General features: G+C 38.3%; 1 protein-coding gene across 1 annotated transcript in view; it reads left to right on the top strand.

Annotated features, from left to right (window-relative positions):
* Positions 1-6,455: 6,455 nt before the first annotated feature.
* The window catches only part of PAQR8 (progestin and adipoQ receptor family member 8), a 48,817-nt gene continuing 34,715 nt past the window's right edge, over positions 6,456-20,557 (top strand). Inside the window, exon 1 of the mRNA XM_003769148.4 lies at positions 6,456-6,606. The gene's annotated coding sequence lies outside the window, so the exon portion shown is untranslated. The remainder of the gene's footprint in view (positions 6,607-20,557) is intronic.

Below are 20,557 nucleotides of genomic sequence, written 5' to 3'. Positions count from 1 at the left end.
CATAGTCATCTTCCAGAGTTTTTTCACTGGGTGCACCTGGTTCAGTTCATTACTGCTCTATTGGAACTGATTTGGTTCATCTCATTGTTGAAGAGGGCCACGTGCATCAGAATTGATCATCATATAGTGTTATTGTTGAAGTATATAATGATTTCCTGGTCCTGCTCATTTTACTCAGCATCAGTTCATGTAAGTCTCTCTAAGCCTTTCTGAAATCGTCCTGCTGGTCATTTCTTACTGAACAATAATATTCCATAACATTCATATACCACAATTTATTCAGCCATTCTCCAACTGATGGGCATCTGCTCAGTTTCCAGTTTCTGGCCACTACAAAGAGACCTGCCACAAACATTCTTGGACATACAGGTCCTTTTCCCTTCTTTATGATCTCTTTGGGATATAAGCCCAGTAGTAACACTGCTGGGTCAAAGGGTGTGCACAGTTTGATAACTTTTTGGGCATAGTTCCAAATTGCTTTCCAGAATGGTTGGATCTGTTCACAGTTCCACTAACAATGCATCAGTGTCCCAGTTTTCCCAATCCCCTCCAACATACTGCATTATCTTTTCCTGTCATTCTAGCCAGTATGACAGGTGTGTAGTGGTCTCTCAGAGTTGTCTTAATTTGCATTTCTCTAATTAATAATGACTTGGCAGCTCTAAAATTCTTTAATCATTTTTGTATATACCTCTTTAAATAGATTTGTTGAATCCTTGTAGGATGTTTCATATAGTGGAACCTTGTTCATGTATAGCTGGATTAAAAAAATTCTTAAGTCTCTTCAAACTCTGAGAGCCTGTGTTTCTTTGTGTGTATTGCTTATGATTTTTGAATGCAAAGCATCAGTGGTTGTGAACATGCTGAATTCATTCACATTTCTATAGGACTTTGAGGCAACAACGTGGAGTAGGTGGTATAAAGTATCAATTTATCCCATATTATAGGGGAGAAAACTGAGGCTTAAAAAGAGTTTAGATGACTTGCTTAAGCTTTCAGAGTTAGGAAATGTCAGGGCCAGGATTTAAACCAAGTCTTCAGACTTCTAAAACTGACCTTCCATTGTACCATGATTTGAGCATATCAGACAAGGTTCCTTCATTTGTCAAAACTATCTCTTGAACTAGTGTAGTCAGGATTATTCCCAACAAGTAGTATGTAATGTCAATGTATGGCTCAAAAGGAGGCAGAATAGGTATTTCTAGCTTCTTCTCTCACTTTTCTCCAAGGAAGATTTTATTTCCTACCAGGAAGGGAAAAAGGAGGTGGAGGTTACCAGGCTAGAATTATGTCTATTTGATCCATTAAATATTATCAGTCTAGGGAATGAGGTTTTCAGATTTAAGATAACAAATGATCTCTGTTTTATTGCAGGGTCAGAGAGGACCCTAAATGCTATATCTAAGACTTGACCCGCTGATGTTAGTTCCACATAGGATAGCAACTAGCAAAGAAACCCATTTATCTGAATCAGTCACAAACCAAATAACACACACACACACACACACACACACACACACACATCAGACAATACAGGGGGAAGTAGTTCTATTGGTAACTGAATAACTCAACTCAACTAAGAAAATCCTAGGTCTCACCCAAAGGAAAGTTCCCTGAAGTTTCTAGTCTAGCAAGCTGAGGATAGGAATGATGGAGACTGCCAGCTCCAGTCATGTCAGCTTCTTCCCATTGTCTTTTCCTTCAACAACCTGAAATGGAGAGGACATTGTGTATCATCTTTCTCAAAGGTAGAAGTCAGAAGTGTCCTATTTGATTGCAGAAATCAGAGATTCTTAGGCTGAAAAGAAACTTGAAAAAAAAGATTAAAGAAATTCTCTTCTTTCCTGCTCTTACCAACTCGGCCTCTCCCTTCACACAAGCAGAAGGCAACCAACTCCATCAATAAGGAAAGAATCATATACCAATTACCAATGGGCAGGAATTATACTAGCAGATTTTATTTTCTCACTGCCTGCTGTTTTTACAACCATGTCTCATTACCTCTCACCTCTAGTTTACTGAAATTATCTAACAATTCAAGACTAAAGTTGTCTAGACTTTACTAATTCCAATCCATCCTTCATACCTCTGCCAGCTTACTCTTCCTTAGACATCCATCAGATCATTCAAGCCACTGATAAGGATGCCTCGATGGCTTCTGATTGCTTAATTGAATAAACTCCATAACTTCTTAACCTGACTCCATAACCTGACATTTAAGACTACATTCCAATTTCATCTGCCTTTACAGCTTTATCTGACATAACACACATTTACTTAGTCTACACTCCCTGCAAACCAAACCTCCCTTTGTGCAAACACTTTCAAGTTTTTTTTTTAACTTCCCCAACTTTGTTTACTGTTCCCTAAAAATACCATACCTCTCCTCCCTTTCACCATCTCTGCTGGTTAAAAATCTAACTCATTCTTCAAGTCCAAGGTTCAAAGTTTCCCCTTCTTTATTCTCTTTCTTCTAATTTCTCCCCTCTCCCCCAAAAAGAAAAGAAAACCCTTAGATATAACATATAAGCTTAATTAAACATATTGGTTTTCTTGTAGTATAGTTGATATTAAATTTTAAGCTTCTTGAAGACAGAAACTTTATTTTTTCTACATACTGATTTAAAGCTAAAAAAGGATACTGTAGACCATCTTATTCTGAGGTCATATTCTGGGCTCTGCTCTTATTAGCAATATGACTTGTCAGCGCTCTCATTTTATAGATGAGGTCTTTAATGTGACTTGACCACATTTACATTTAGTAAATGATAGGGACAGGACCTAGACAAAGTTGAGATTTGAACAGAGGGCCTCTGACCTCAAAGCCAGTGCTCTTTCCACTGCACAAGCAGTTTCAAGAATTGTTTGTTCAGTTAAAAAATTGAAGAAGAAAAATGTGTTTTAAATGTGAACAGGGATTCATATGTAGGGTGACTATAAATAGGAATGCCTATGATCTCTGATACATGACTGAACATGGTGTGAAGTTTTACAGATCTAAAACTGAAAATGATCTTGGTGGTCAACCAATCCTCTCACTCTAAAGATGAGGAAACTGGGGTTCAAAGAGGTAACAGCTTGCTGCAGATCATCCTTCTTAGTAGGTGGCTGAGCTGTTATTTGAACTTACCCCTCAAGTTTAGTCTTATTTCCTCTGCACTATGACACAAGCAGGTGACCAGATCTGAATAAATAAGCCACAGTCTCCTCCTACCTTCCCGCTAACACACACACAAACACACAGACACACACACACATTTTCTGGTAGTAATGGAATGAAGTAAGGGAAATGTGCTTAAACACAGAGACACAGACACACACACACACATATTTTCTGGTAATTATGGAATGAAGTAAGGGAAATGCACTCAAACACACACACACACATTTTCTGGTGGTGATGGAATGAAGTAAGGGAAATATGCTCAAATACACAGACACACACACATTTTCTGGTAGTAATAGAATAAAGTAAGGGAAATGTGTTCAAACACACACACATTTTCTGGTAGTAATGAAGTAAGGGAAATGTGCTCAAACACACAGACACACACACACACACATTTTCTGGTAGTAATGGAATAAAGTAAGGGAAATGTGTTCAAACACACAGACACACACACATTTTCTGGTAGTAATAAAGTAAAGGAAATGTGCTCAAACACACACACACACACACACACACACACACACATTTTCTGGTGGTGATGGAATGAAGTAAAGGAAATATGCTCAAACACACAGACACACACACATTTTCTGGTAGTAATGAAGTAAGGGAAATGTGCTCAAACACACAGACACACACACACACACACATTTTCTGGTAGTGATAGAATAAAGTAAGGGAAATGTGTTCAAACACACAGACACACACACATTTTCTGGTAGTAATGGAATAAAGTAAGGGAAATATGTTCAAACACACAGACACACACACATTTTCTGGTAGTAATGGAATAAAGTAAGGGAAATATGTTCAAACACACAGACACACACACATTTTCTGGTAGTAATGGAATAAAGTAAGGGAAATGTGTTCAAACACACAGACACACACACATTTTCTGGTAGTAATGGAATAAAGTAAGGGAAATATGTTCAAACACACAGACACACACACATTTTCTGGTAGTAATGGAATAAAGTAAGGGAAATATGTTCAAACACACAGACACACAGACACACACACACATTTTCTGGTAGTAATGGAATAAAGTAAGGGAAATGTGTTCAAACACACAGACACACACACATTTTCTGGTAGTAATAAAGTAAGGGAAATGTGTTCAAACACCACCAACACACACACACACACTTTCTGGTGGTGATGGAATGAAGTAAAGGAAATATGTTCAAACACACAGACACACACACATTTTCTGGTAGTAATGGAATAAAGTAAGGGAAATGTGTTCAAACACACACACACATTTTCTGGTAGTAATGAAGTAAGGGAAATGTGCTCAAACACACAGACACACAGACACACACATTTTCTGGTAGTAATGGAATAAAGTAAGGGAAATGTGTTCAAACACACAGACACACACACATTTTCTGGTAGTAATAAAGTAAAGGAAATGTGCTCAAACACACACACACACACACACACACACACACACATTTTCTGGTGGTGATGGAATGAAGTAAAGGAAATATGCTCAAACACACAGACACACACACATTTTCTGGTAGTAATGAAGTAAGGGAAATGTGCTCAAACACACAGACACACACACACACACACATTTTCTGGTAGTGATAGAATAAAGTAAGGGAAATGTGTTCAAACACACAGACACACACACATTTTCTGGTAGTAATGGAATAAAGTAAGGGAAATATGTTCAAACACACAGACACACACACATTTTCTGGTAGTAATGGAATAAAGTAAGGGAAATATGTTCAAACACACAGACACACACACATTTTCTGGTAGTAATGAAGTAAGGGAAATGTGCTCAAACACACAGACACACACACACACACACACATTTTCTGGTAGTAATGGAATAAAGTAAGGGAAATATGTTCAAACACACAGACACACACACATTTTCTGGTAGTAATGGAATAAAGTAAGGGAAATATGTTCAAACACACAGACACACACACATTTTCTGGTAGTAATGGAATAAAGTAAGGGAAATATGTTCAAACACACAGACACACACACATTTTCTGGTAGTAATGGAATAAAGTAAGGGAAATATGTTCAAACACACAGACACACACACATTTTCTGGTAGTAATGGAATAAAGTAAGGGAAATATGTTCAAACACACAGACACACACACATTTTCTGGTAGTAATGGAATAAAGTAAGGGAAATGTGTTCAAACACACACACACATTTTCTGGTAGTAATGAAGTAAGGGAAATGTGCTCAAACACACAGACACACAGACACACACACACACACATTTTCTGGTAGTAATGGAATAAAGTAAGGGAAATGTGTTCAAACACACACACACACACATTTTCTGGTAGTAATGAAGTAAGGGAAATGTGCTCAACACACAGACACACACACACACACATATTTTCTGGTAGTGATGGCATGAAGAAGTGGAGGAAATGTGCTCCAATACAGATACACACCCCTTTTTTTGGTGGTATCTGGAATGAAAGAGTAAAGGAAATGTACTCAAACACACACATTCCTGTTTTGTTTTGTTTTTATTTTTATTTTTCTAGTGGTCGCTGGAATGAAGGAGTAAGGGAAACGTGCTTAAATAACACAGCCGGCAGACTTGGCTATTTTTTCCTTCCATAGGAAACCTCCAAGAGTCTGTTTCAGGAGGACTGTGCCATTTACTAGCCTTGTCACCGTGGGGAAGTCATTCAATCACTTTTCTTAGCCACAATTCTCTCCTTTGGCAAATGGCCATGATAAAAAAAAATCCATACCCTGAATCCCCCATTCGTGTGAATGAGCAGTGTGGCTCAGTAGGAGGGTGGTCTCCAGCTCGGAGGGGTTCGCGGCCAGTCTGTTGCCTTTAACCTCTAAAAGATGAAATATGCAATTAGCAGCGTCCTACTTCCGATGTAAAGGCGCATAAATAACCACAATACCCCCCCCAAAAAAAAAAAAAAACCCTCTTCTGGGGAGAGGCTGCTGCTAGGAGGTCACGCACTACCCTCCCAGCCCAAGCAGAATCTTACTTGAAAGAGGGAGGGGAAAAGTTGGAAGGGGTGCGAGAGGGAGGGAGAAGGCGGCAGCCCCTGGAGCCGCGGCCAGCCAGACTGACAAACAGCCAGCTTCCTCCTCCTCCTCCTCCTTTTTCTCCTCCTCCATCAGCCGTAGCGGTTGCGGGGCTGTGGTACTTGCACCAGCACCCCCCCCCTCCGATGCCCCCCCCGCCGGTCTCTGAGAAGGAGGCGGAGCCCGGCTGACCCCGCCCTCTCCGGAACCTTCTCCCGTCCCCCACTGCCGAGCAGCAGCAGCAGCAGCAGCAGCAGCATCCAGTCCCCAGTGCGGCGCGCTGTGTGCCCGGGGAGCCGCGGAAGCCAGGCGCGCGACTGGTCCCGGCAGGGCAGGGCTGGGCTGAGCCAGGGCTGGAGGCTGCCCCCGCCCGCCTGCCTTCCCGCCCCGGGTGAGTCTCGGCGGCTTGTTGCTCTGGAAGTGTATAGGGAAAGGGGGCGGGGGGAAGATGCGGGGGAGGGGCGGCTGGGAGATGTCAGGGAGCACGGAGTGGGCGCGGGGAGGGCGCCGGAGCTGCAGACGCAGCCGACCTGTCAACAGATGGGCGCTTCTGCGGGGGACCCTGAGCTCACTGGGGGGGGGGGCGCCTCGGGCGGGGCCGCAGGCAGGGGAGAGGAGGGGCCGCAGAAGTAGCTGCTGGAGGGGGGCTCGGGAGGGTGTGGCTTGTGGGGAAAGAGGGAAGAGGCTCGTTGGGGGGCGGGGGGCGCTGGAGATTCCCGGAGCAGGGTGGTCGAAGCAGCCGGACTCGGAAACTTAGAAGCGCGGAGGAGGCGGCAGCGCTCTGCCCGCCTTTAATCCTGGTTTTCACCTATAGTAGGGGAAGTGGGGTCCTCAAGGAAAGGAGGTGCTTCAGGCGGGCCAGGGGGCGCGTCCCCAAGCGTCCACTTTTTCTAGAAAGGGAAGAGCCCCCTGCACCACCCACCCCCTCCAAAAAAAACAAAAAGCAAAAAACCTCCCCCCCTTTCTCCCAAGGTTCTACCTGGGTCTTTCCCCTTGTTTTTGCAATTCAGCCTTGTCAGTTTAGGTGTGAACTTACTTGGAGTCAGAGATGGACCCGAGAGCCTCTGACTTTTGAGTGCCTCATTGGAAATGGAAATATCTTCTCTAAAAGTGTTCCGCCTATGTAAAAATGCATAAATAAAAGCATCAAATAAACTACCTTAGATCATTTGTCTGTCCTAGATAATTTTGCAAGTCCTTCCCCTTATAATTCCACTTCGGAAGTGAAAATTCTTTTGGAAAGTGGCTGTCATAAACCAATTTGAATGTGAACAAGTGTACGTAGATTTGGTATAGTGGAAACACTTGGAATTTTGATTTAGAGAACCTCTGTTTAAATTCCAGCCAAGCTGTTGATGCTATATATATATATATTTTTTTTTTTTTACTGTATAAATATCAATTGCAGGTTTTTTTAATAACTTTTTATTGACAGAACCCATGCCAGGGTAATTTTTTACAACATTATCCCTTGCACTCCCTTCAGTTCCGATTTTTCCCCTCCTTCCCTCCACCCTCTCCCCCAGATGGCAAGCGGTCCTATATATGTTAAATAGGTTACAGTAGTGTTGATGCTGTATTTTGCAAGCTACTTAACTTTGTGAAATTTGTATTAGAGGGATGAACGACTAGGTCTATGATTTCATTGGTGTAGGTAGCCCCTGGGTCACTTCCTCTACTAAAGAAGGCCAATACTTGCTACTTGTAGTCTCAGCGTTGCCAACCTAGGGCATGTGAGGTTTAGTAGTTCCCCAGTCAGTATGTTTTAGAAGCAGGACTTGAAAACAGTTTTCTTCTGGCTTCAAATTTGTCTACAAGGATACTTTGCAAATGACTAATCAGTCAATTTTAGTTTTGACCCTCATCTTTTCTCTGTATCTTAGTTTTGATCCTCATCTTTTCTCTGTGTCTTAGTTTTGATTCTCATCTTCTCTCCAGTGGGGAACATTCTTTGAAGTTCCCTTTCCACTGCCCAATCATGTTTCCCTGAATACATACTAATATTAATAATCAGTTTTGACATACCATAATTAGGAAATTAAAGCTAAAGTGTAGTCCTGTACACATAGCATTCCACATAAGTCAAAGAAAGATTAATTATCCAATTTTTAAATTTTTCATGACACTGCTCCAACGTAGTTGATTGAGATCATAGATTTAAAACCATAATAAGAAGCTGACCATATTTAAATGGATTGTCCTTGTCAGGCAATAGTGCAACGTCCATAACTTGTATTCTGCCACTGACTGCCCGGCTGTATCCTGGGTTACTGACATTGAGAACAATCCTGGACTCTGGTCTGGTTAGGGTGGGGCATAGACAGGAATGAATGACTAGGAATTGTATAGAGGACTAAATCCTTTGGATTGCCTGTTGTTTGTATTAGCTACACTCCTCTCCTCCATCATCTGAATAATCAAAAATGTTTCTTTCCTTCTCTAATTTGCTTCCTCTTCTCTTTCTGTTTTTTGTTTTTCTCTCTGTACCTCTGTCTTTCTGCTTTCTCCCTTTCCCTTGATCTCTCATCTTAGCAAAGGATTTGGCACCAGAGAAAGCCTTATCACTACGTGTAATATTTATTGACCAAGTCACTGAATCTTTCTGGATTTCACTTGCTTTATGGATAAAATGTAGGCTATATTAGATGGTTTCTAAACATACAGCTTAAAACTGCACTTAGACTTTGGGACCCTGGTTTATCAAGATGATAATCATGTAATAAGTTATGGTTCTTTGGAGTAACATCTCCTGTATACAGTTATGGAGGCTGCTTCTAGAGAGGTCCTGGTTGTGGATCCTGTTGTTAGTTAGAATCATGGATTTAGAATCCTAGACCCTTCATAATATAGATGAGTAATCTGAGACCCATAGAAATAAAGTGATGAGCCTATAATCAGTAACAGAAACCTGGATCCTCTGGCTCTTTTCACTCCACTCCACTGGTATTTTTATATATCTTGCCACCACAACTCTACACTTCAGTCATTTGACAAGTTTTCAGTACCAGTCATCTCCTTTGGATGGTTTCTAGATTAGAGTAGGGGTGGATGCTCCAAGATCCATTTACTTGAATTTAGTGAATGTTTTCCCAATGTCTGACAGGTATTAAGACTTGAAGCTGATTGTCAGAATCAGGAAGCTGTTGTCACATGTTGGGCAATATGATATGTTAAGAAGAAGGGAAAATTTGGCAATGTTTATTTTAATGGAGTTGAAACCCTAAAATTATTTTATTGAAATAATATGAACACATGATTTGCTTTACAAAAAGAAGTTTTCATACATTTTGAGGAAAGCATTCTGTTTTGTTAGGCAAATCAGACCATGTCTAATAAAATAGGATACATATAACTATAACCATAATACAAAACAATATAAAATAAGTGTCAATACATCCAGGATCTGTGATTTCATTGATATGAATTTGTTGTTTATTGTGTAGTTCTTTCAGTCACATTCAGCTCTTTGCAACACTATCTGGGATTTTCTTGGCAAAAATACCAGAATAAAAGGTTTGTCATTCTTTCTCCAGTTTATTTTACAGATGAAGAAACTGAGGCAAACAAGGTTAAATAAGTGGGTCACACAGTTATTAAGTGTCTGAGGCCAGATTTCAGTTCAAGAAGATGAATCTCTCCAGGTCTAGGACTTTATCTACTGTGTCTGGCTGCCATCTTGGTGTGGATTGCAGCCTCCTAAGTGTTAGAGAGCTGCTTGAAGTTTAGAAAAGTTAAATGACTTGACCATTCTTTCCTCCATTTATCTAGGTCCAAATCTAATTGGAGAATAGCATGACAGCTGATACCAGACTTTAAATATAAGAAGCAGAATTTGAACCCAGCCCTTTTGAACTCCATGGCAAGGATGCAGTACTCCCATATCTTTTCTATATGGATATATTATAGAACAAAACAAAATGTAAAGACTGGAGGAAATTGCTTAAGCTCAAAAGGGCAAATCTAGATAAATTACAGTGATATTGTAATGTGACATTTTAATACACAGAGCTTAAACATCCACATTCAGCATTATTCCCTTTCACAGTAGTTACTTCAGGAGACTATGCACTTATTCTAACAATGCTGCATTGCCAGAAACATTTTTTTTTATTTTTCTTCTTGAATTGCTTTTAAAACTTTGGAGCATATTATTTTGTTACATGACTTCTTTTAAGTTGTGAATTGTTGTTGTTGTTGTCGTTTTTTAATAGCCAAGTGTCTCTGTGGAGCCAACTCGAAGAAATGAGGTGGGTGATGAAACTGGTTTGTAGACTTAGTGTTGCCCTAAAATAATGAGATAATTTTCTTGTGTAGTTCAAAACCAGATGTGAAAGTAATTTCAAAAGAGGATTTTCCCCTAAGGCTTTAAGCAAATGGCAGCAGCATCATTGGGGTAAGTGTATGTTTTAATCAGTACGTTGATAACATTTATTAAGTGCTTAATATATGCCAGGTACCCATATTAAATGCTGGGGACACAAAAAGAGGCATAAGACAATCCATGCCCTTAATTTTAATGGGAGAGCTATATGAAACCAAATATAGACAAAGCAAGCTATATACAGAATAAATAGGAAATATAGTTTGCCAAGATGACTATTTTGAAAGACAACATCTGATTAGATGTATAATTTTTGGTCAAGAAGCATCATGCTATCTTAGATAGAGGGTTGACTTCAAGAATCAAGAACTTGATTCCAGTTTTTCCTTTACTGCTACATGCTAAGTAAGCTTGTAACCTTTCTCTCATCATTTCCAATCAACTCTCTGTGAATGGAAATTACAGATAAACTACTAGTCTGTTAATTGAGATATTAATTTATACTCATTTCCCTTTAGGGAGGCATACTGGTATAATGGGAAGACTCTGGCTATGGAGTGAGAAGACCTGGATTCCATCTCAGATATTTATTAACCTGTGAGACCTTGGGGACATCACTTGAGTTTGATAGGTTTCAGATCTCTCAGTTGTCTTGAATATCCTCTGAGCTCTCTTAGGTCAGTGAACCTAGAGAGACACAAAGAAAAGAGTTTTCCTCTGTCTCCATACTTCATTTTCTGTTTTAGTCTAACAGTTTCCCCTACTGTGCCGATATATACAACAGCTGAAAAAACAGATCACCAAAATTGAATGCTAGGAAATCCTTGCCAGGAAATGTATGGAGATTGGTTAATATACATGTCTGAGATTTTGGATGTTAACTTTATCTGGAGGCAGAGGGATAAACTAGACGATTCTAGTCTTAATATTTTGTGTGTTTCTCTTTCTTTTCTTCATTTCCTAAACTTCCTGATATTTTCAGGTTTTGAGGCTAACTACTTGTCACTTTTCTTACATCTGAAAGCCCCTCTGGCGCTCTGTAGAAATTTGTCATTCTCCCCAAAGTTCACATTGTCTTCAGGAACAATACATTCCCTTGGAAATAGATCTTGCACACTGGAACAGGGATTGGATACATTTTGTTTTCACCCTCATGGCCACCTACTGGTTTCTAAAGGATGACCTTAAAAGCTGCCCTTTTTGAAGTGACATATTGAATGCAGACTTTTCAATAGAGCACATTTATTAAAAGTATGATTAGAAATTGGCAGTGTTCTGCCATGAGAGTGAACATGAGGGGAAGAGAGAATCACATTAAAAAATTTTCTCCTGCCAAATAAAAAAAATTTTTTTTGCCCTTTCAATGAAAACAGTCTTCCAAAAAATAACTGCAGTCCCCTTGGCAGTTATTGAAAGAGGTGATGCCAGTTTAATCAAGGTTCCCCCCCCCTTTTTTTTTTTTTTACAATATGGAAGCATAACTAGAGCTTTGATTCTGATTCATAGTCTAAATATCAGATTAAAAGTTTTTATAGTTCTCCAGTTTATGAGTGTTATTAATGTAATAAAGAACTAAGAAGTCTGGGGTGAACTTCTGGAAAAAATGTAATAAATTTTTTCATGGCATCATTGAACACTTGGTGTTATCATTAAACCAATGATAATGGTCTCTACCAACTTTCCCTATTGTGTCTAGATGTTATACTTTGGGAAAGTTCCTTTATGGAGAAGGAATTCTTTATTTCCTCTCTAGCCAAAGATTGTGGTAGTCAAGGGCGATTTGAATTTCTATATTGATGAGTCCATTTATGCTTTTTCTAGCTTCTCCTTTAATTTTCTCAGAAATGCTAATTTGATAGGACTCTCCAGTAATTTTTATTCCATTTTGCACATATTATCTCTTTGAATTAATTTTTACCATTCTGTCTTGAAGGCCTTGCTGGTCTATCAAATGCATATATTATTTGTAGATGTGACATCATCTTCCTAGTTTTTTTTTGCTGCCTTTTGAATTGGAGGTTTAAAGTACCTATTGGGGCATTTTGGCACCAAATCTAATAACACTCCTGTAACAATGTAATATAATATAATTATAATAAGTACAGATTCTTTATGTCAGATTGTTGAGTTTCTATCTGAAAAGGAAGGACAATGCCATATCCCTGACCTGGTTCTTCCTTCTGGAATTTTGCTAGTGTATTATGATCAGTTGGTTATACTTATGGGAGTTTAACTTGTAAGTCTATCTATACAGGATCAAAAATGTTGCTGGCAGGCTTTGGGTCCTCTTAAAACATGGAAAGAGACTAGTCAAGAAAGAAGGAATGATGTTCTAACTGTATTCCACCATGCTGTACTTTTTTTCACATTTAATCACACAACTAGGTAAAGAATATCATGATAGTTCATATTTATCCTTTGACCAGAATATAAGACTATCATGCCTAGGAATGCCTATGTTTACCACTTCTAGGTTTTTGGTTGTTCTACTGTGATGGTCCCAATCTATATTCTAGAATGCTTTCTTTGACTATATAATAGGTTTGGGTAGAGGTTGGAATGGAAGGTTGCACATAGGATGGAAGACAGTTTGGTAATTTTTCTTCAATCTTAGTTCCCTAAGCAACCTTTTTAGAGAGTTCACTTGCCTTTTGTCTATTCCAAAATTAACATATCTCTAGCCGCCCTAAAATGGATGGAATTGTTCAATCGGTGTAGAAAGAATGATTAATTCCAACCTCTGAGGAACTGGATTCAATCCTATATCTTTTACTTATTGGACAGTTCATTTAGTCTTTGAGGCTCATTTTCCTAAATCACAAATGAGGGAGAAGGACTATGACTTCTAAGGTCCTTCCCAATTCAAAAATCTATAATGATATGAATTTTCAAATCTAAAAGAAGGTCCTTTGTCTCTTTCATCTCACTTTTAGCCTCTTTGCTTTTTGTATTCTTCCAGTGCTTATGTTGTTAAGCAAGAGGATTATTCTTCTACTTCCAGAACTTAGAAGTTGTCTATAAATTCACTATTCTTGGTACCTTAGAGCTCATAAAATTGTGACCTAGTTAAGTACCTTGTTGTTCTTCAGTCATTTTTCAATTGTGTCTGAGTCTTTATGACCTCACTTAGGGTTTTCTTGGCAAAGATTTTGGAGGTGTTTGTCATTTTCTTCTCCACCTCACTTTACAGATGAGGAAACTGAGGCAAGCAGGGTTAATTGACTTGCCCAGGGTCACACAGCTAGGAAGATGTGAGTTTGGAATTGAACTCAGGAAGATGAGTATTTCTGACTCCATGTTGGGCATTCTATCCATTGTTTTCTATTAAGGACCTTAGAGATCATCGAGTTAATCTCTTTTTTGTCCCATGGACTGCCCTTTGGCAGTCTGATGGAAATCTATCATCCCCATCACATAATAACATTTTAAGATGCATATACATAGGATTACAAAGAAAATCAAATATAATGAAATAGCTATAAAATATTTTAAATAAATTATAGATTTCAGATTAAAAATCTTAAGTTCAATGCTCTCATTTTACAAATGAAGTTGCTGAGGTATGAATCCTACATATTGAACGTTACTGTATGTTACTAAGTCCTAAATATTGAATAAATGTTGAAAGAGCACAGAAGCTATAAGTAGGAAGGGGCTTTTGCTACTACTTGGCTTTAGACTTGATCTCTTGGGGCCACTTTGGTTCCTGTCTCTTCCAAGTATCTGGAGATTCATGATGAGGGTGGGGATGTAAAGAAGAGGGCTGTAGATAGTTGACCCCTTTTTAATATATGTCAGCCTAGAGCCCTCTAGTGGTGAGGGAAGAGATATAGCTGGATGCTGACAAAGTGTTTAGGAAAATCCTGCCTTTGAAACGTCACTCAGGTCCTATAGTCCTGCAGAGTATGGTGTGTCTAGAACATCTGTTAAGGAGAGAAGAAACCCCAAATCCAAACTCTTCAGTTTGGGGTTACAGAAGTACAATTAATCAGATCAACTTTTTAAAAAAGCATTGTTTAAGTACTTGGCTATTTGCTAGGTATTGTGTTAAAAAGTAGGGATACAAAGAAAATGCAAAGTTACTTTTTTACAAACCTTGCATTCTAACAGGGGAGATTTTATATACACACACATAATATAGATATTTTTCTTGGAGGTTTCATGGTCATGGGATCATAGATTTAAAGATTATAGCAATCTTAGAGATCATCCAGACCAACTCCCCAGAGTTTCCCCACTTACCCACTTTTACAGGAAAACAAACTGAAACAAAGAAAGTGACATAGCAGGAAGTATCTGAGGGAAGATTTGAACTCAGGTGTTTTGGATTCTTAAATTTAGTTTATCTACAGAGGAAAAATCAATAACATTTCACAGAAATATGAAATTGCTTTAATTACATATATTTATTAATTTGTTCAATAAACATTTATTCATTAAGCACTATTTTACAGGTTTTATATAAATACAGAAAAGAAATCTGTCTGGGGATTCAAAAGGGTGCATGTAATCATATCACATTTTTAATTGTTATTTTACGGATTAAAAAAAAAAAAAAAACCTTACTTGCTCCCCATTGCCGCTTATAAACTCTTTAAAGTTCTGTACTAAAAGGCAGGACTTATTGAACTTTTTTCCACTCACAATGCCTTTTTGCCTGAGAAATTTTTAAAACACCAGGGATACGGGTATAAAAAATAGGTATACAAATCAAACATTTACTGGTAATAAATCATAATTTTGCAAACCCCACTTTCAGTTATGCAACTCCATGTGGTTTCCTGATCCACAATTTAAGAAGCTTTGCGATAGGGTTCCAATTTACCATTTTGACCTTGTTTGAAATTTTATGTTTAAGCTAAAATAGGCTCAAAATGCTTTTCCCCACTTTGGTGTATTAGTTCATATAAGCAGTCATTTCTTCTGAATCTTTCAGGGTTCTGTTTGAGTATCTGCTCTTTTCCCTAGTTACAGTTTTCTCCATCTGCAAATTACTTAGCTTTTACTGATCTATGTACACCTAGTAAAAAGCAAATACCTTGAGGCCAGGGATAGTTTTCATTTTAACCTCAATGTCTTCATCACCCAGTTCCACACCTATCATGTGGTAGGTACTTAATAAACGTTGAATTGAAATGTATACAACCTCATCATAATGTGGTAATGAGGATAAAAATTTGCATCTTTGCTTTAGAATTAAGCAGCACCTTATACATAGTTACTTTTGATCCTTCTAACAGCTGAGTGATGTAATTAGTTAGTTCAAGTAATATTACCTCTATTTTATTTTTAAGGAAACTTTATTAAGGTGATTTGCCCAAGACATACAAGAAGTAACAATGTAGATTCAAACTCATGCCCCCTTACAGATTTCAGTGTTACTTCCACTACACCACATTGTATCAATGTGACCCAGGACAAGGATCACTAGATTTGTAGTCAGATGACTTGGGTTTGAATCATTGACTCTGACACTAACAGTGAGATCTTGGGCAAAAATCATTTAACTTATTGGATTTTGGTATCCTTTTTTGTAATGTTCTCTGTTTTGGTTTTCTTGGGGTCTCTGGGAGCAGCCTTCGTTTCAGTTCAGTAATCACCACAAGTGCAGCCAGGTGTTAAAGTTCAAATCCTTTATTATCTATTTCAAAGTCCTATCTCCTTCACTTGGGGCTCGGCTAGTTTTCTGGGGGCCTTCCGGAGTCTTGGTTTCAGTGGAGAAATAAAGGAGGAGAGCCTGCCACCAACGCGGTGTAAAATGGGATGAATCTGAGTAGAAGGGTTTGTGCTCCAGCCTTCAGCCTCCAGTCTTCTGTCCGTTTATCTCTTGGCCCTGAGAGCTTCTTGCTTATATGCTGTTCACTGAGTACAAACCAATCATTACATCACTAGGAAACCATTATTTGTTGTTGGATTAAATCAATGCTAAACTAGATTTAACCATTGTCTTCTCAATTCCACTTAGTACCTTGTTTCAAATTCTGGCCCATAACATCTCCTTGTAGGATCAAATCAATCATACTGAACCACACTAAATTATCAATTCTATTGACTTAGTACCCTGTAAGAATCCTTTGTTTCAAGTTCAGAGTTCTGGCCCATAACACTTTTCTTTAAATGGAAGGGATCGTTTAGATGCTTTCTAACTCTATTTGTATCATTTTATATTATATCTGCTATTGTTTACTCTGAATATTGTTATTTAATTATGTCTGACTCTTCACAATCCCATTTAGGGTCTTTTTAGCAGAAATAACTATAATTGTTTTAATGTGTTTGAGTTTAGCACCAAATGATGAGATTGATGTTTACACCAATTGTTGAGATAGAGGAGAGCAGTTGGCACCAGTTGAGGTTTGATCAGGGTAGCAATTCCTAGTTCAAAATAAACATGTGACAAATTCACAATAGTCATTTTCTTTGCCAAAATGAGCATTTATTTAGGAGAAGAGGTTACAGACGAAATGAAGAGCTACAATAGACACCAGGAATGATTAATATGAAATAAATTTGGGAGAGCATTAGTTACCAGGGAAAAAGGTTTTTTAACAATTAACAATGAAAAAGACAAGTTCCCTAATGGAACACAGAATTAACCAGAGAAAGAGTATATACCATAAAGATGGGAGTATATCATTGACTGGTAGGCTAAATCTAAGAGAGATTTAGCACCCTAAAAGAATTAGTTAGCTATAACAAGGAGAAAGATACCATGAAACAAAATGTCGTAGCAGGCTATCATCCCAAAATGGTATGGGCCATGGGCCCATAGGGAAAATTTAATCTCAGAAGTTTGCTCTAACTCAGCTTTCTGCTTAGAAATAGTAAAGTGGGGTAACGCATGATCTCTATAAGGTGTGGAAATGGCTGTAAGGTTGCACTGATCCCCAAGAATGCCTTCCTTGTTTGCCTCAGAGTATAATCTTATCAACATTTCAGGTTTTCTCTGCCAACCCCACCTGGTAACCCAGGACCAGTTCTCCAGTTCATTTTACAGATGAACAAACGAAGAAAAGCAGAGTTAAGTGACTTGCCCAGGATCACACAGGTAGTAAGTATATGAGATCAGATTTCAACTCAGGTCTTCCAGACCCCAGACTGAACAATCCACTTTACGACTTAGCTGAATTTATTCTGTGTATTACTGTGCACAAAATCATTTAACTTTTTGGAGCCTCAGTTTTCTATTCTGTAAAATGAGAGGTTTGGCCTAGGTGACCTCTAAGTTCTAAATATATGAAATGATATAAAACCAGATCTCTCCCCTTCCCCCTGCTGAGTTATTTCCTGAGCATGCAACAACCCCTAAACTGTGGAACTGTAAGAATTTAAGGAAGACCAGAATTTGTGTGATTGGGCAGGGTATTTTTAGATATTTAGGCTGGTGGGGTGAAGGGTTTGGGTCCTCTTGCTTGGGATAGATGGTGTCTGTGCAATGGGAGTGATACTTCTTTCAGAATAGTGGTTTCCCCAATTTTGAAAAGTGAAGTCAAAGGGTAATGAAAATTGCTCTTTGCATCCTCATTTTTCAACTAAGTCCTATTTGGGCTGAGCTGAAGAGTTTGCTGCTTAATGAGTCTGCAAGTTAAAGTGTGTCACCCGGAAATGCTGGGAGGGGCTGAATTGAAAGACAGCAATTGTAGAAAACGCAGAAATCAGAAGTTGGCCCCTGCATACCCAGTTGTCTCCCATAGACCTCAAGTTCTTAACAGGGGGTTTACACCTCCTCAAGGGATCTGTGGGTAGAGTTCATTGGGTCCATAAATTTGGATGGGAGGGGGAAAAGCTATTATTTATTGTTTTCCTAGGTAATTCCCAAGTCTTTCATTTTAGCATTTACAAGCATTTCTTTGAGAAGGGATCTGTAAACCTTAAATTACTTAAGAGCCCTTGCCATAAAAATGTTTCTCTAGGAAAATATAATATATTTTTTGTTTGTTTTCTGAATTTATATTCCTAAAGTTATTCTAAAGAGAGGATGTAAAGGGAAAACTAGTACTATAATAATAATAATAATAATAATAAGAAGAAGAAGAAGAAGAAGAAGAAGAAGAAGAAGAAGAAGAAGAAGAAAGATAATAGCAGGAATATACTGGCTCTTGAGTTAGGAAATGTAGATTTCCCACTCCCCTTAAATCCTCCAGAAAGTTTAAATTTAGCCCCTTGGACCTCTAGACATTTACTAGCTATATTACTCTGGGCAAGCCACTTAACCCTCTTTGCCTCAGTTTCCTCAGCTGCAAAATGAGCTGGAGAAGGAAATGGCTAGAAACTACTCTAATATTTTTGCCTTGAAAAAACCTCAGATGGGATCACAAAGAGTCAGACATAGCTAAACAACAACCACAATTATTTTTAAAAAAAAATTAGGGTGTGAAATCACTTTTTAAACCTTTCTAAGAATTGCAAATCACTCTAAAAACTGGGAGCTTCCTTTGTGTGCTAATGGGGTTGATACAAAGTAGTAGCTCCTTTAGAGTATACTATACCCTCAGAGATAGTTAAACACCCTCTTTAACAGTAGGGCACTTGAAAGGAGCTAGAGGCTGTTTCTCCATCATAGAGTTTGGTCAAAAGGTGCTATTCACTACGATATTCTCTAAGTGACTCAAGTTTTATGTTCATTCTGAATGACGATTTTTTCTTGTAGCTTGCCTCTCTAACAGGTCTGACTCAGAGGAAATCTTGCCACAGAATGAGTCATCCTGACCCCTTCCTTTGGCCTCTGGCATCTTTCCATCTAACTGGGACATCACTCCTCCAGACTCTTTCTTGCTATAGCCAGCCTGGAAAATGGAAGCTTGGGAGAAAGAAGGGGAGATGAATGCAAATAAAATGGGAAATAGAGAAAACACATAAAAGTACAGGGAGTTGAAAAGAAAGAGGGTGGTCAGAGAAACATGCAACGGGGTTTGGTGACCCAGAAACCTGGTTCCTGGCAAAAGAATCATAGATAAAACAAAAGCTTGCCTATGAGAGTCTAGTGTCCCAGGGGTAGAATCGTAGATTCTTTTGGGCGTGAAATGAGGATGAAGGTGGAGTTCAGGTGAAGAGATCCATGAGAGCTGAAGAAGTTTGCCTTCAGCCTTCATATGAAGGATGTGAGATTGAACTCTTTCATCATCAAAGAATGGATCTGTGATCTCATTGAGTTAGGTACTTCCTCTGGTAGTGTGGGCTACCCTGAAAGATACAGATTGCAGTCAGTATAGGCCCTCTCATCTCATAAAACTCTTTTTCATGTTCCTTATAATACCTTACACATAAAGAAGGACATTAATAAATGCTTTTTCATTCATTCATTCCACCTGTGCATATTTCACTGGAGATCCACCCAACATATAGGAGAGCTTCTTGATCTCTTAACATTGCAAAAAGATATTTCTATGTCCCTCTTCTATTTACTTTACTTACAAATTTTACTTAATTTTTTAAAGATCAAGTTCAAGTCCCATTTGGATGACAGGTCTTTTCTATTTCTTTCTCCTTTGTCTGATGTCTTGTAGTAACTTAGAGGTAATTCTGGTTTCTCAAAGTTTAAGACAACTCTCTGTAAACTCTGTGATCTTATGTTCATTCTGAATGATGATCTGTTGTACCCCTTATAGTGGGATTCTAATAAATCCTGAAAATTCAGAAATGCTTTGTATATAGTCCTAGCAACAGATTTTGACTCTTGTCTAAGAGCCAGGATAGTTAAATTCAGAGTACCTCATCACTAGACCATTGGACATAACATGATGAATGATTTTTTAGTTGTAGAAGTTCATTCAGATGCAGTATCCTTTTAGGAATCTTAAACTTCTATCAATCTGATGCTCATTTATCATCAGCCAGTAGGCCTAATTAGTTTTTACTAATTTTAATTTTACTAATACTATATCATTACTATATATTATATATAATACTATACCATTACTATATATTACTAATTTTACTAATACTATACCATTACTATATATTACTATACCATTAAGATGGTATAGTAAAAAATTGGTATAAAACATTCTCCTTAAAATCT

The sequence above is a fragment of the Sarcophilus harrisii genome, chromosome 4 (assembly GCF_902635505.1).
Source record: "Sarcophilus harrisii chromosome 4, mSarHar1.11, whole genome shotgun sequence".
Taxonomy (NCBI): domain Eukaryota; kingdom Metazoa; phylum Chordata; class Mammalia; order Dasyuromorphia; family Dasyuridae; genus Sarcophilus; species Sarcophilus harrisii.
Note: the sequence above shows the minus strand (reverse complement) of the source record. Positions and strands in the feature narration are given on the sequence as shown.